We start from the raw sequence: 14,873 nt of genomic DNA on the forward strand, positions 1-14,873 counted from the left end.
CCAGCATCAGGGTCTTTTCCAATGAGTCAACTCTTCGCATGAGGTGGCCAAAGTATTGGAGTTTCAGCTTCAACATCAGGCCTTCCAATGAACACCCAGGGCTGATCTCCTTTAGGATGGACTGGTTGGATCTCCTTGCAGTCCAAGGGACTCTCAAGGTCTTCTCCAACACCATAGTTCAAAAGCATCAATTTTTCCTCACAGTCCAACTCTTGCATCCATACAAACCACTGGAAAAATCATAGCCTTGACTAGAAGGACCTTTGTTGGCAAAGTAATGTCTCTGCTTTTTAATATACTTTCTCCTAGCAACCTATTATTTTTATAACAATCTTCATATTTAATTAAACAGTTTTAAAGTTATTATTTCAAAAGTTATACACTTTATGTGTGTGCCTAATTTTTAATATGTTTTGCCTAATATAAGTAAGCTCATGAGAGCAATATCTATTTTAGCCACAATTATATTCAGGGTTGAATTCATGCACTAATATATAGGTGGTACTCCAGGGTATTTTCAAAATGAACCTGGAAACAGTTTTTTAAAAATATTTCCAAATTGAGGGTAGGTTTGGAAGTAGTTTAAATTCATTATCAACACTCTTAAATTCAAATTTTAATATATTGGTAAGAAACAGTGACTTTTTATTGGGTCACAGAAAGAATAAACACAGTTAAGCAATCAGTCTCACTTTCATAAATGTTTGAAAAAAAATCATGAAATCAAGAAGCTTCTTTGTCTTTGCATCACACACTATATCATGTCAACAGAAGTTGAATTTTTTGTCACTATAAGACTGTCCTTTGTCATCATTTATTAAAAAATACAAATATCCACCAGAGTTTAGTTATTTTTAAAAGTGACTTCCTGTAGTGCAACCCTTGACAGTTTTAGGGGAGGGGAGGGTGTTCTTTTTCTGTTTTTTTTGTATTCCAGGTGCCTGACTTAAGCTTTGGTTGCCAAGGCATTAACTGCAAAGAGTCGTCCACTTCAAACACAGCTATCTTGAATAAACACAATGCAGTCACATGAGTAGATAAAGAGTCAGGCCACCTTCTCCACTGAGGCTCCTTTGTTTTGGGCCACTATTTTTCTCTTCTCAAGTTTTAAATTCCCGCTCTTAGGTTTTAAATTCACCAATAAAGTGTGAGCCTGGGGAACCTTAGACCTCCACCCTTGACCCCAATAAAAGAAGAATCCCTGGTGCTTGTTCACTCACTCTTGCACTCTCTCTCTACCCAAGACTTCACTGTGTGGTTCCAGGTGTGCTGTAAAAATTCCAGTTTCTGTAAGTAATAAATTTGTATTTTTTCAAAGTTTCCTGATGGTTACTGTTAAAGGGTATTTTGCAATCATAAGAACCACAAAGCTAGTTGCACCACAACGCTGGTAATTGGTGGACTCAGACAGCTACATAACACCTCTCTAAACGCTTCAATTCATTCCATTTCTTCCTTTTCCTCTCTACTTTTGCTGTGTTGCACTGCTCTGGTAAAGGTGCTATATATATCCTGTTCATGCCCTGTTAGACTTCCAAATACTTAACTAAAATAACTCCTCCCTTAAAGATCTGGAAGAAAATGGGTATTTATTTGTGTGATGCAAATTGTGAAGAGAGGATGTGCTCTATTTCTCATTGACTTTTACTCTTAGCCTGTTGTTAAAAACTGGAGATGTTTATTTGCCCCAACAAAACATTTCTTCCTTTGCCTTGAAGCCTCAAACCTAGCCAAAACCTCACTGATCTCTTACTTGGACTTATTCTTTGTTCCATGCTTCATCTATTGCCCTGTGCCCAGAGGATCACATCAGTGATCGTTATTAACTTTTCAGTAATTTTCCACAGCCTCAGTATCAGAATAAAAATGTTCCCTCAAAGCATGTCATCAGAACTATCTCCAGGACCTCACATCTCTGTAGCTTTTATTGCGTCACTCATTAGCTACTCACAACCCTGAAGATAAACAGTGTTCAATACAGCCCACTCACCTCTTTTAACAGTCACGCTTAAACTTTGAATGGCCTTTTTTTCTTGGCCTCTTCCCTTCTATCTTACAGGTTGATCCTAGATGGCACTACCTGAAGGAAGCTATCCAATTTCTAGCTTTCTCTTTCCATACAACCCTAGGGGAATAAGTAAGCCATTTTTAGCAAATATTTAGCTGATTTGTTAATTTCTACAAAGTTTAAGAAAGAAATAAATTTAGATTGGCCTTAGAAGAACAGATGCACAATACACTAATAATTCAGAATTTGGAATTGAGGGGGGAGAGTTTCAAGAAAGAAATACAATGGCAGGAGAAATTATATCTCATTTTGAGGAACAGCAGATTTTCCAGTCTAGCTGGATGATGGTATATAAAAACGAACAAAAGAAATACGTCTAAAGAGCTAATGTAGGGTCAGATTGCTCTGGGCTTAAAAAAATTAGGTGTTGGGACTCTATTCCCTAGTCCAACAGCCTTTTGAAAAAGAGCAACACTGAGATTTTGCATAGTTTTATGCCACTGGGAGGTGAGCTATAGAACTGAGCTGAGTTTCTGAACTACTCTAGCAAAGTAGTTCAGAAGGAATTACAGGAAGACTCCTAAGGCTAGAGACAAATAAAGACACTGATAAGATCTTCATGGTGTGAGTTCATCGTGGCTGGAGGGAGAGCTGTAACTGTAGACTAGGTGAAGAGGTGGAAAAGATGCAAAGTGCATAGACAAGAGAGAGTTACAGGATTTAGAACCTAGCTTCACAACCCAGATAATCACAATGGTGTGATCACTCACCTAGAGCCAGACATCCTGGAATGTGAAGTCAAGTGGGCCTTAGGAAGCGTCACTACGAACAAAGCTACTGAAGGTGATGGAATTCCAGTTGAGCTATTTCAAATCCTAAGAGATGATGCTGTGAAAGTGCTGCACTCAATATGCCAGCAAATTTGGAACACTCAGCAGTGGCCACAGGACTGGAAAAGGTCAGTTTTCATTCCAATCCCTAAGAAAGGCAATCCCAAAGAATGCTCAAACTACCACACAATTGCACTCATCTCACACGCTAGTAAAGTAATGCTCAAAATTCTCCAAGCCAGGCTTCAGCAATACATGAACCGTGAACTTCCAGATGTTCAAGCTGGTTTTGGAAAAGGCAGAGGAACCAGAGATCAAATTGCCAACATCTGCTGGATCATCGAAAAAGCAAGAGAGTTCCAGAAAAACATCTACTTCTGCTTTATTGACTATACCAAAGCCTTTGACTGTGTGGATCACAATGAACTGTGGAAAATTCTGAAAGAGATGGGAATACGAGACCACCCAACCTGCCTCTTGAGAAAACTATATTCAGGTCAGAAAGCAACAGTTAGAACTGGACATGGAACAACAGACTGGTTCCAAATAGGAAAAGGAGTACGTCCAGGCTGTATATTGTCACCCTGCTTATTAAATTTATATGCAGAGGACATCATGAGAAATGCTGGGCTTGAGGAAGCACAAGCTGGAATCAAGATTGCCAGGAGAAATATCAATAACCTCAGATATGCAGATGACACCACCCTTACGGCAGAAAGTGAAAAAGAGCTAAAGAGTCTCTTGATGAAAGTGAAAGAGGAGAGTGAAAAAGTGGCTTAAAGCTCAACATTCAGAAAACTAAGATCATGGCATCTGGTCCCATCACTTCATGGCAAATAGATGGGGAAACAGTGGAAACAGTGGCTGACTTTATTTTTCTGGGCTCCAAAATCACTGCAGATGGTGACTGCAGCCATGAAATTAAAAGAGGTTTACTCCTTGGAAGGAAAGTTATGACCAACCTAGACAGCATACTAAAACGCAGAGACATTACTTTGCCAACAAAGGTCCATCTAGTCAAGGCTATAGTTTTTCCAGTGGTCGTATATGGATGTGAGAGTTGGACTATAAAGAAAGCTGAGCACTGAAGAATTGGTGCTTTTGAACTTTGGTGTTGGAGAAGACCCTTGAGGGTACCTTGGACTACAAGGAGATCCAACCAGTCCATCCTAACGGAGATCAGTCCTGGGTGTTCATTGGAAGGACTGATTCTGAAGCTGAAACTCCAATACTTTGGCCACTTGATGCGAAGAGCTGACTCATTTGAAAAGACCCTGATGCTGGGAAAGATTGAAGGCAGCAGGAAAAGGGGACGACAGAGGATGAGATGGTTGGATGGCATCACTGACTCAGTGGACATGAGTTTGGGTAGGTTCTGGGAGTTGGTGATGGACAGGGAGGCCTGGTGTGCTGCAGTTCATGGGGTCACAAAGAGTTGGACACAACAGATCGACTGAGCTGAACTGAACTGAGAATAAAGGAAATGGGAGAAAGGATGTCATCATTGTAATGAAAGGATGTTCTCTTTGGATACTATTAATGAATGTTAGAATACAGATTGGTGGGCAAAAAAGCAATCGATACAAAGGGGATAGATAATGTCATGGATGGAGATAATTGTTATTGTTGTTGTTCAGTAGCTAAGTTGTGTATGATTCATGCAACCCCATGGACTACATCACACCAGGCTTCCCTGTCCCTCACCATCTCCCAGAGTTTGCCCAAGTTCATGTCCATTGAATTGGTGATGCCATCCAACCATCTCATCCTCTCCTGCCCTCTTCTCCTTTTGCCTTCAGTCTTTCCCAGCATCAGGGTCTTTTCCAATGAGTTAGCTGTTTGCATCAGGTGGCCAGAGTATTGGAGCTTCAGCTTCAGCATCAGTCTTTCCAATGGATACTCAGGGTTGATTTCCATTAGGATTGACTGGTTTGATCTTGCTCTCCAAAGGACTCTCAAGAGTCTTCTCTAGCACCACAATTCAAATGCATCAGCTCTTCAGCATTCAGCCTTCTTTATCGTCCAATCTCACATCTGTTCATGACTACTGAAAAGACCATAGCTTTGACTTTTAATATGCTGTCTATGTTTATCATAGCTTTCCTTCCAAGAAGCAAGTGTCTTTTAATTTCATTGCTACAGTCACCATCCATGGTGATTTTGGAGCCCAAGAAGAGAAAATCTGTCACTGCTTCCACTTTTTCCCCTTCTATTTGCCATGAAGTGATGGGACCAGATGCCATGATCTTAGTTTTTTGAATGTTGAGTTTTAAGGCAGCTTTTCTACTCTCCTCCTTCACCCTCAGCAAGAAGCTCTTTAGTTCCTCATCACTTTCTGGCATTAGAATAGTATCATCTGCATATCTTAGGCTGTTGATAAAATGCCTTACAAAAGAAAAGAGGCTAAAGATAGAATCCCAGTTGTGAGTAGGAAGAGAATCATAAAAAGAGAGAAGAGAGGAATTTCCTGAGAAAAATATGTATTGTACCATGTCCTGGATGGGATGAGAGTTACTATACATCTTGTACCTGGACATGGAATGAAATGGTTGAATGGCATCACCGACTCAATGGACATAAGTTTCAGCAAGCCCTGGGAATTGGTGACGGACAGGGAGGCCTGGCGTGCTGCAGTCCATGGGTTCGCAAGAGTTGGACACGACTAAGTGACTGAACTGACTGACCGCATCCAGGAGCCAACAGAGAATTGAGAAGTGATGATTCAGTTTGGCAATCAGGAATTTACTGATAGTCATTGTTCTTGTAGGATGGTTGTATTTATGACAATTGCAAACAGTGAAGTTAATAAGGAGTAGATGGTAAGAAATTAAAAGTAGTGAAAAATTTAGACTATTCTAATAAGTTTAGTAGCAAAGGGAAAAAGAAAAAGATCATAGTAGCCTGAGGTCCAAAGTAAACTATTTTCTCCACTTGCGACTTTTTATCTATGATTCTCCATGTGAAATAATTTAATTTGCATTTCCCTTTATCAACTCACACATTGACAGACAAAGTGCACTCTAAAGGGCTTGTGAAATAGATGGGGTCATTAGTCTTGGTGCTAATGAGAAATTACAGTATTTTTGCTATAATGATAAGTTGGCGTGTGAATATTTAACATATGAAAAAGCCTTCAGAGAGTCAGCAGCTCCCACTGTTCATTATCTTATGTGTGGGGTTATTTTCTTGGCAGAAAATACTATTTGGTTGTGAATCTATCATCATTAGGAGAGGAATAAAGATTTTTAACAATACACATTCTCCTTCTGGAAAAACGATAATTGCTCCCTCTTAAGTTTCCATGTCCTGGCTCTAAGTTCCTCCTACACCCTTCTGTTTCTCTACAATTAAAGCCTTTTTTACTGGTCAGTCAAATTTAAGCTCATTAGTAAATTTCTACATTATGAAAATATGGAGGATTTTGTGCCAAAAGGTATTTCATGTCACCAGCCAACGCTTTATAAAGTCTGCAGTTGCTTAAAGAGCTCTGGTGAACTTCACAGTATGCTTTGTTTCTCAGCAGCATGCATCCGAACATCACTTAGGGAGCACTCGTGTTCTCGCCCAGAGGTAGACCTGAACATAACTGGACACAAGCATTCAGTTCCTAGCTCTGAAACAACACCCATTATTAGACTCAAGTAACACTACTCCTACTTCTCAAAGCCAACTGGACATAGTGGTTGTGTTGATCAGACTACAAATCTTTCCCTTTGGTGCTGTAGGATTCAGAAAACTTTTTCTGTAGAGGGCCAGATAGTAAATCTTTTTGGCTTTGCATGCTACATAGTCTCTGTTGGGACTACTCAACCCTCCTGTTGTAGTACAAAAGCAGCGTAGACCATGACTAATCGTGTGACTTTATTCCAATAAAGCCTTACTTTCAAAATAGGCATCAGGCTACAATTGTCTCACTGGCTTTAGTTTTCCAATCCCTGCTCTAGAAAAGGACCCTGAGTGGGATATGTCATTTAACCATCCATGAGAACACAAGATGGAGAATCCAAATACATCACTGAAAAGATGCTAAATTCTCCTTTGATGCCAGCTCACTCTTGCCTCATAGACATTTGCACCTTGTCTCAAGAATTCCTCTATACAGCCTTCAGTTCTTTCAACCTGTGTTTTTCCTGTACCATGACACACAATATTTTTACTTCTCTTTCTTATAGCACATATTAATTAATAACTCTATTTAGCCTCATTCTATTGGGTCTGGACTCTTACCTCTCCAGGGTCTGACTTTTAGCATTTTCCCTCAAGTCCAAACACAGTATCTTAGGGAAAAACGCATTTAATTTTAAGCCCTCAAAGAACCAACTAGAAAAAGAAGTATTCACACTCAAAGGATACATTTTCTTACCCAGGCATAAAATATTTTCTCTCTTCTTTATTGTCTCAGATCCTCATGGCTGAAATTGCTACACCAGCGCCAAGTGTCCTCAACACTGGCATGCAGTTCACCACTTTTCCTTCCTTCTTAGCTTAAATTTTCATTCTTTAAAGTCTCGATACAATATAGGAGAAAGAAGACAGACTTGTATTCTGGGTCTGACTTTCTTTGGTCTTGGGTAAGTTACTACAATGCATGTTAAAGCATGATATCTTGGAATACTGGCTCTCTGCTATACTCCTATGAAACTTTATACTACTGAGGTAATCACTCCCACCACTTGGTGAAAACTGAATTTTTCTGAAGAATATTTGTTTTAGCTGCTTTCCATATTGAAGATATAATTAGTATTTTTAAAAATGTTTTATACTGTTTTAAAAAAATTAGAAAAATATTTATTTTACAAATGAAGAAACAGCTTCAATGAAGTAAAGTGATTTGTTAAAAATCACCTAGCTGGTGATTGCCAGAATCAAGAGGAAGTTATATCTCCACATTTTTTCTTTCCACTAGTTTTCTCTTTTCCTATTACACTATTTTGTTTCACTTCACCTTAGCAAATACTCATATTAGCAAATATCAAGCTATTAATATATTGTGAACATTTCATAGAATCATAATTGTCATTAGATGTAAAGAACCCACTTGACCACTGTTATTTTAAATCTTTTCAGATTAATTATTTTGCTTGATTTTGCTGGGCTATAGAAATACTTTTTTGATAATAATAAACTTGTATCCAATAACCTTACTAAATTCATTTATTAATTCTAATCTATATCTGTAACTCCTTTTGGATTTTCTGTGTACACTATCATTCTGTCTGTAATTCAATTTACTTTACTTTCTTTTCAATGTGATACTTTTTTTTTTTTCCTTTCCTGATTGCACTAGATGAGATCTCTGGTGCAGTACAAAATAAAAATGGTGGTAACAGGCATCTTGTCTCTTTTCTGGCCTTGGGAAGAAAAAGTTCAATATTTTTGCACTAGCTATGATATTAGCTACAAGGTTTTTTGTTTTTGTTTCATTTACTTTATTCTACCTCATACCATTTATAAAAACATAGTGTGACTGTAGAGAACTAAGGAGGATATCTAAAATATAAAACTATTGGATTCTGAAGAAAATTTAGGACTATATCCATGACTTCAGATTTCTTAAAATAATTTCTTAAACAAAAGAAAAACTATCCAAGGCAAAAATTATCAGAGGAAAATAGACAAATTAGATGACATTAAAATTATGTCTCTCATTTATCAAAAATACCATAGATAAAACTAATAGATAAGTGACAGACTGAGAGATCTGTAAAATCCATATCTTACAAGACAATAATACTAGAATGTATGGGGCACACCTGAACAGATAGAAAGCCAGGATGTCAGGTGAGAATGGAATACTGAAGTTCAACTACTGATCACTGACATGCTACTTAAACAACACTTAACAAACAAAAAATGCTAGTAAGAAGTCTTCATAGGCTGCTAGTAAGAGTTTAAACACTTTAAACAGGTTTTCTGAAGAGCAACCTGGAAGTCTCTTGGAATTTTTCTCAAAGGTTCACAAGGAATGAGTACATTGTGTTTATAATTGCAGGGAGATGAAGGCAACAAAAGCGCTAAGAGAGTGGGTAAATAAAATGTAGTCCATACAGTGAATGTCTGTTTTCCAGTAGACATACACTGCATAAGGCTCAGAAGCATAATGTTGAATGAAGAAACTAAGAAATCAAATAAAACTTTTAGCAAAATACCATTTGTGTAAATTACAAAAATACTTATGGAAAATGAGACTTTGTGTTTTTAGGGTATAAACACATATATCTAAATAACCATATGTAACAACAAACATGAAATATACTAATATATAACTAATCTGGGAAAAGAAATGAAACAAAATCATAGGGGAAGATAGTGAAATTAAATAAAAGATCTTGCACAGACCAATGATGATATGGTTCTGTAAATCATGGAATATGATAAATTCTGTGTCATTCAAATCTTTTAAAAAATATGTACTGTCACAAAATTATATATGTATGTCTTATATATATATATGCTTTTTTTTGCATATGTGTATGTGGAGAGACACATATATGTGTTGACTGAATATTATATGAGTGAAGTACATTATATATGGAGTATGTACTCCAACCATGAATAGTTTTATCTGTTTATGAAAAATGATTTTGCTTTTCCTCTTCATGCTTTTCACATTTTCTAAATCCTTCTCAATAAGTATTACATAATCAGAAAAAATCTATATATTTTTTAATTAAATGGACACATTGCTAAAGGAGAAGGCAATTTTAAGCAATTTATTCTGACAGTTTTTTTAAGTGGAGTCAGAGATTTCTTTTATCTTCAGGAGCAATACCCATTACAATAGTCCTTGAATGGGAAAATCATTGAAAAAGCAGGACCCTGTGTAATATCTCACTCTCAAGAGATACAGGGTTGTTGCAGAGTTGTTTCAATGCTACCCTCTCAATTCATCCCACCCTCTCTTTCCTCCACTGTGTCCACAAGTTTGTTCTCTATGTCTGTATCTCTATTCCTGCCCTGCAAATAGGTTCATCAGTACTATTTTTCTAGATTCCATATATGTGTGTTAATATATGATATTTGTTTTTCTTTCTCTGACTTACTTCACTCTGTATAACAAGCTCTAGGTTAATTCACCTCAACAGAAGTAACTCAAAATTCATTCCTTTTTATGGCTGAGTGATATTCCACACATTACCATATGTAAAATAGATAGCTAGAGATAGTTAGAGGCAAATTGCTATATAACACAGGGAGCTCAGCCCAGTACTCTGTGACGACCTAGAAGGGTGGGATGAGTTAGAGGGTGAGAAGGAGGTTCGAGAGGTAGGGGACATATGTATACTTATGACTGATTCATGTCGTTGTATGACCGAAGTCAACACTGCATCGTAAAACAATTTTCCTCCAAATAAAAATAAATTTTAAAAAACGTAACAAGGAAAAAAAAAAGTTGCAGGATTACTGCTGATTGAAGTAATCATTTCCAAAGTCCAGAGTTCCCACGGAATGTTTGTTCTGACAGTGCTCTAGGTGTTGTTAGATCTCTGGGACATGACCTTGTGTCAGCTAGCAAAGGGGAAAAAAGACTTGTTTGGATTATCCTATAAACCCTTTTCACTGTGAGTACCTATTGTTTCCTTAGCCATCTGCAGATTAGTTCTCTGGATACCACAAACTGGATACCACAATCTTTGCTTAAGGTAAGTGACATAATGATTTCAGTTGTAATTTTAAGAGTTCAAAATCGTAGATCATGCTTCCAACAAACTTGCCCTTTCATGCATGAAAATACATAACAGATTATAGTCCTTTACCTTCCTTTAAAAATAAGATATAACTACTTTGCTTAAACTCAAAAGAACCAAAAGGTTCATATTTCTTAAAGAAGTGTCCTTCCAGAGACCTGCCTTGGTGAATCAAGTTTTTCTATGAGATAAACTACATTTGAAAGTAAAGCAAACATACCTTTTAGCCAAAGACTAGTCATGTGCCTGGGCTCCCCAGAGAGCATTAGCAGAGGTAAATACAATTTCTTGAGCTTCTAGGGCATGCGCAGAAGGAAAAAATAAAAAATAAGAAACTCAAGACATTTACAAGAAGATGGAAAGGAAGAACTTGAACTTAGGGTCAGACCAGAACACCCTCTGAACCTGTCAGGTAAGATGTGCTGAAATGCCTTAGGAACAAATCATTCATGTGAGTCAAGGACATGGGAAGGTGATAGATCAGAATAAAATGAATTTCACTCTATGATAGAATTCTCCAAATGCTCACATATCCATCTTCAATGGTTCAATGGAACCACTCATTTTTAGAGTTCAAGAGGGTTGACAATGAGAAAACTGCAGAACAGTTGCTCTTCTACTATGTTACTGCAATGGAAATTTTTTCTTAATTATGTTTCTCTATTCACTGAAAATTCTTTTTGTTCCATGTTTATATGAAAATTGTGTGGTAATGGGCATAATGCCTGCATGAAATTTTAGATATCTCCAAAATGTGTAAAGATGTTAAAAATTGATAAACAAGGAATGATTTGATATTAGATGCTGGGCTATGATAATAAAAAATAAAAGAAATAATTATCTTTATTTGAATGAAAATTATTGTTTTAACATAAGACAATTTTTCCTTATAACAATAAAATGTTATAAAAGGAGAAGCTACTGATTAGCTACTTTATTAACATCTCCTAAAATAAGAATCTTTGGCGTTACCATCTTCATTTATAGCATTTTCCAAGTTGTCTCAGAATCATATAGCCACAGATAAGATTAGAATATTTTACATGGATTCTGTTACTGCAGTTTTTTATGATAAGTGGAATAAAATTCACCTATACTTTTCAAGCTTTTGGAAGTTAAAACAGAGTGTCTGCTGAGAATTAGTAATCTCTTGTAATTCAGTTTTGCCCGATCATTTACATGCTGATCCTACAAAATAAGAATTTATTTTCTTTACAACTGAATTATTCTGGAATATATCTATCTATTCAAAATTTAATAAGAAAAAGATCAAATAAATAAACAACGAGAAAAACCCCTCTTTAGGTATCCTTCCTTGCTGAAATGGTTCCTGCTCGAGAAGGTCCCAGTTTAGGGGTGGGGGATGGGATGGTGGTCTGTCTAGTGATTAATAAGAAAACTTCATATTGTTTAGAAGCCTTAGCTCCCACGGGCCCTAAAGCCAGTAGAAAATCATTCAATCTCAGCTTGGCTCTGATGTGTACTGTGTAGAACTCATACTATGTATTTGGTTTGAACCCAGCATAATTTCTGGACACTCTTATCCCAAATTCTATGGTTCTGTATTGCTGAAGAAAACCAGAAAAGGTTAGTTACATACCAGTGAACTAAAAGTGGGCTTCCCTAGTGGCTCAGATGGTAAAGAATCCACCTGCAATGTGGGAGACCTGAATTCCATCCCTGGGTTGGGAAGATCCCCTGGAGGAGGGCATGATAACCCACTTCAGTATTCTTGCCTGGAGAATCCCCATGGACAGAGGAGCCTGAAGGACTACAGTCCATGGGGTCACAAAGAGTCAGACGTGACTGAGAGAACTAAAATTGGCAGGCAAGTGCAGTGGTCTTTAAAGGAGTCTCTTGTTTTTATGATTGAAACAGCCTATGGCTGTAGCAACTTACATGTATCCTATGGCTGATTCGTGTTGATGTATGGCAGAAACCAGGTCAATACTTTAAAGTATTGACAAATCTCCTCCAATTAAAAATAATTTTTTTAAAAGTTTGGATAAAAATCATGAAAAGCATCCTCAGTTTCTATCTACCTTCTCCAGAGAGTGATAATGAATTCTATTTCTTTATATCCCACTCAATGAACACTCAAATATGTGTCAATTCCATTTTAAATTAAAGGACATATTCAGCCACATGTCAGTGGATTTTGTTGCTTTTATTCTAGCATTTTTCTCTGAGCTTGTAGGGCAATTTGAAAATGTTTACTTTACTGACATCCTAAGTGACGTTAAGTTAGAAAGACAAATGCCATATGATATGTGCAATATAAAATATGATACAAGTGAACTTATTTACAAGACAGACTCATAGACATAGAAAGCAAATTTATGGTTATCCAAAGGGAAAAGAGGTAGGAGATGGATAAATTAGGAGTTTGGAGTTAGCAGATACAAACTACTATATATAAAGGAAATAAACAACAAGATCCTACTGCATAGCACAGGGAACTATACATCCAGTTTTATATATATATATATGTGTGTGTGTGTGTGTGTGTGTGTGTGTGTCTATATTTGGGCTTCCCTCATAGCTAAGTCAGTAAAGGATCTGCCTGCAATGCAGGAGACCCAGGTTCTATTCCTGAGTTGGAAAGATCCTCTGGAGTAGGAAATGGCAACCCACTCCAGTATTCTTGCCTGGAGAATCCCATGGACAGAGGAGCCCGGCAGGCTATATATAGTCCACGGGGTTGTAAGACTCAGACACAACTTACTGTCTAAACCAGCACCAGCATATATATATATATATATATATGAATATATGAATCACTTAGCTGTATACCGAAAATTGTTGTTGTTGTTCTATCCTCGGTCATGTCTGGCTCTTGGTAACCCCATGCACTACACAGCATGCCAGGCTTCCCTGTCTTTCAGTGTCTCCTGGTTTGCTCAAACTCCTGTCCATTGAGTCAATGATGTCATCCAATCATCTCATCCTCTGTTACCCCCTTCTCCTCCCACCCTCAATCTTTCCCAGCATCAGGGTCTTTTCCAATGAGTCAGCTCTTCTCATCAAGTGGCCAAAGTATTGGAGCTTCAGCTTCAGCTTCAGCTGAATATTCGTCAGTCCTTCCAATGAATATCAGGACTGATTTCCTTTAGGATTGACTGATTGGATCTCTGCAGTCCAAGAGACTCTCAAGAGTCTTCTTCAGCACCACAGTTCAAGAACATCAATTCTTCAGCACTCAGCCTTCTTTATGGTACAACTCTCACATTGGTACCTGTCTACTGGAAAAACCATAGCTTTGACTAGACAGACATTTCTTGACAAAGTAATGTCTCTGCTTTTTAATACACTGTCTAGGTTAGTCACAGCTTTTCTTCCAAGGAGTAAGCATCTTTTAATTTCATGGCTTCAGTCACCATCCACAGTGACTTTGGAGTCCAAGAAAATAAAGCCTGTCACTGTTTCCAGTTTTATTCCCCATCTATTTGCCATGAAGTAATGGGACCAGATGCCATGATCTTAGTTTTCTGAATGTTGAGCTTTAAGCCGCCTTTTTTACTCTCCTCTTTCACCTTCATCAAGAGGCTCTCTAGTTCCTCTTCATTTTCTGTCATTAGAGTGGTGTCATCTGTATATATGAGGTTACTGATATTTCTCCTGGCAATCATGATACCAGCTTCCAACTTGAGCTTCATCCAGCCTGGCATTTTGCATGATGTACTCTGCACAGAAGTAAAATAAACAGAGTGACAATATACAGCCTTGACGTACTCTTCTCCTATTTGGAACCAGTTTGTTGTTCCATGTCCAGTTCTAACTGTTGCTTCTTGATCTACAGATAGGTTTCTCAGGATGCAGGTAAGGTGGTCTGGTATTCCCATATCTTTAAGAATTTTCCACACAATTTGTTGTGATCCACACAGGCCATGGCTTTAGCATAGTCAATGAAGCAGAAGTATATGTTTTTCCTGAATTCTCTTGCTTTTTCTATGATACAGTGGATGTTGGCAATTTGATCTCTGGTTCCTCTGCCTTTTCTAAATCCAGCTTGTACATCTGGAAGTACTTGGTTCACGTACAGTTGAAGAGATGGGAATACTGGACCACCTGACCTGCCTCTTGAGAAATCTGTATGCAGGTCAAGAAGCAACAGTTAAAACTGGACATGGAACAACAGACTGGTTCCAAATCGGGAAAGGAGTACGTCAAGGCTGTATATTGTCACCCTACTTACTTAACTTATATGCAGAGTACATCATGCAAAATGCCAGGCTGGATGAAGCACAAGCTGGAATCAAGATTTCCAAGAGAAATATCAGTAACCTCAGATATGCAGAAGACACCACCCTTATGGCAGAAAGTGAAGAACTAAAGAGCCTCTTGATG

The 14,873-nt window shown here is 37.6% G+C and overlaps 1 protein-coding gene across 2 annotated transcripts in view; it reads left to right on the plus strand.

Annotated features, from left to right (window-relative positions):
• Window positions 1-1,184: 1,184 nt before the first annotated feature.
• The window catches only part of C6 (complement C6), an 81,770-nt gene continuing 68,081 nt past the window's right edge, over window positions 1,185-14,873 (plus strand). The window contains exons 1-2 of one of the 2 annotated variants that reach the window (XM_061129876.1): window positions 1,185-1,289; window positions 10,424-10,481. The gene's annotated coding sequence lies outside the window, so the exon portion shown is untranslated. The remainder of the gene's footprint in view (window positions 1,290-10,423; window positions 10,482-14,873) is intronic. The other variant, XM_061129877.1, reaches the window with a different exon arrangement.

Source organism: Dama dama, chromosome 25, assembly GCF_033118175.1.
Source record: "Dama dama isolate Ldn47 chromosome 25, ASM3311817v1, whole genome shotgun sequence".
Lineage (NCBI taxonomy): Eukaryota > Metazoa > Chordata > Mammalia > Artiodactyla > Cervidae > Dama > Dama dama.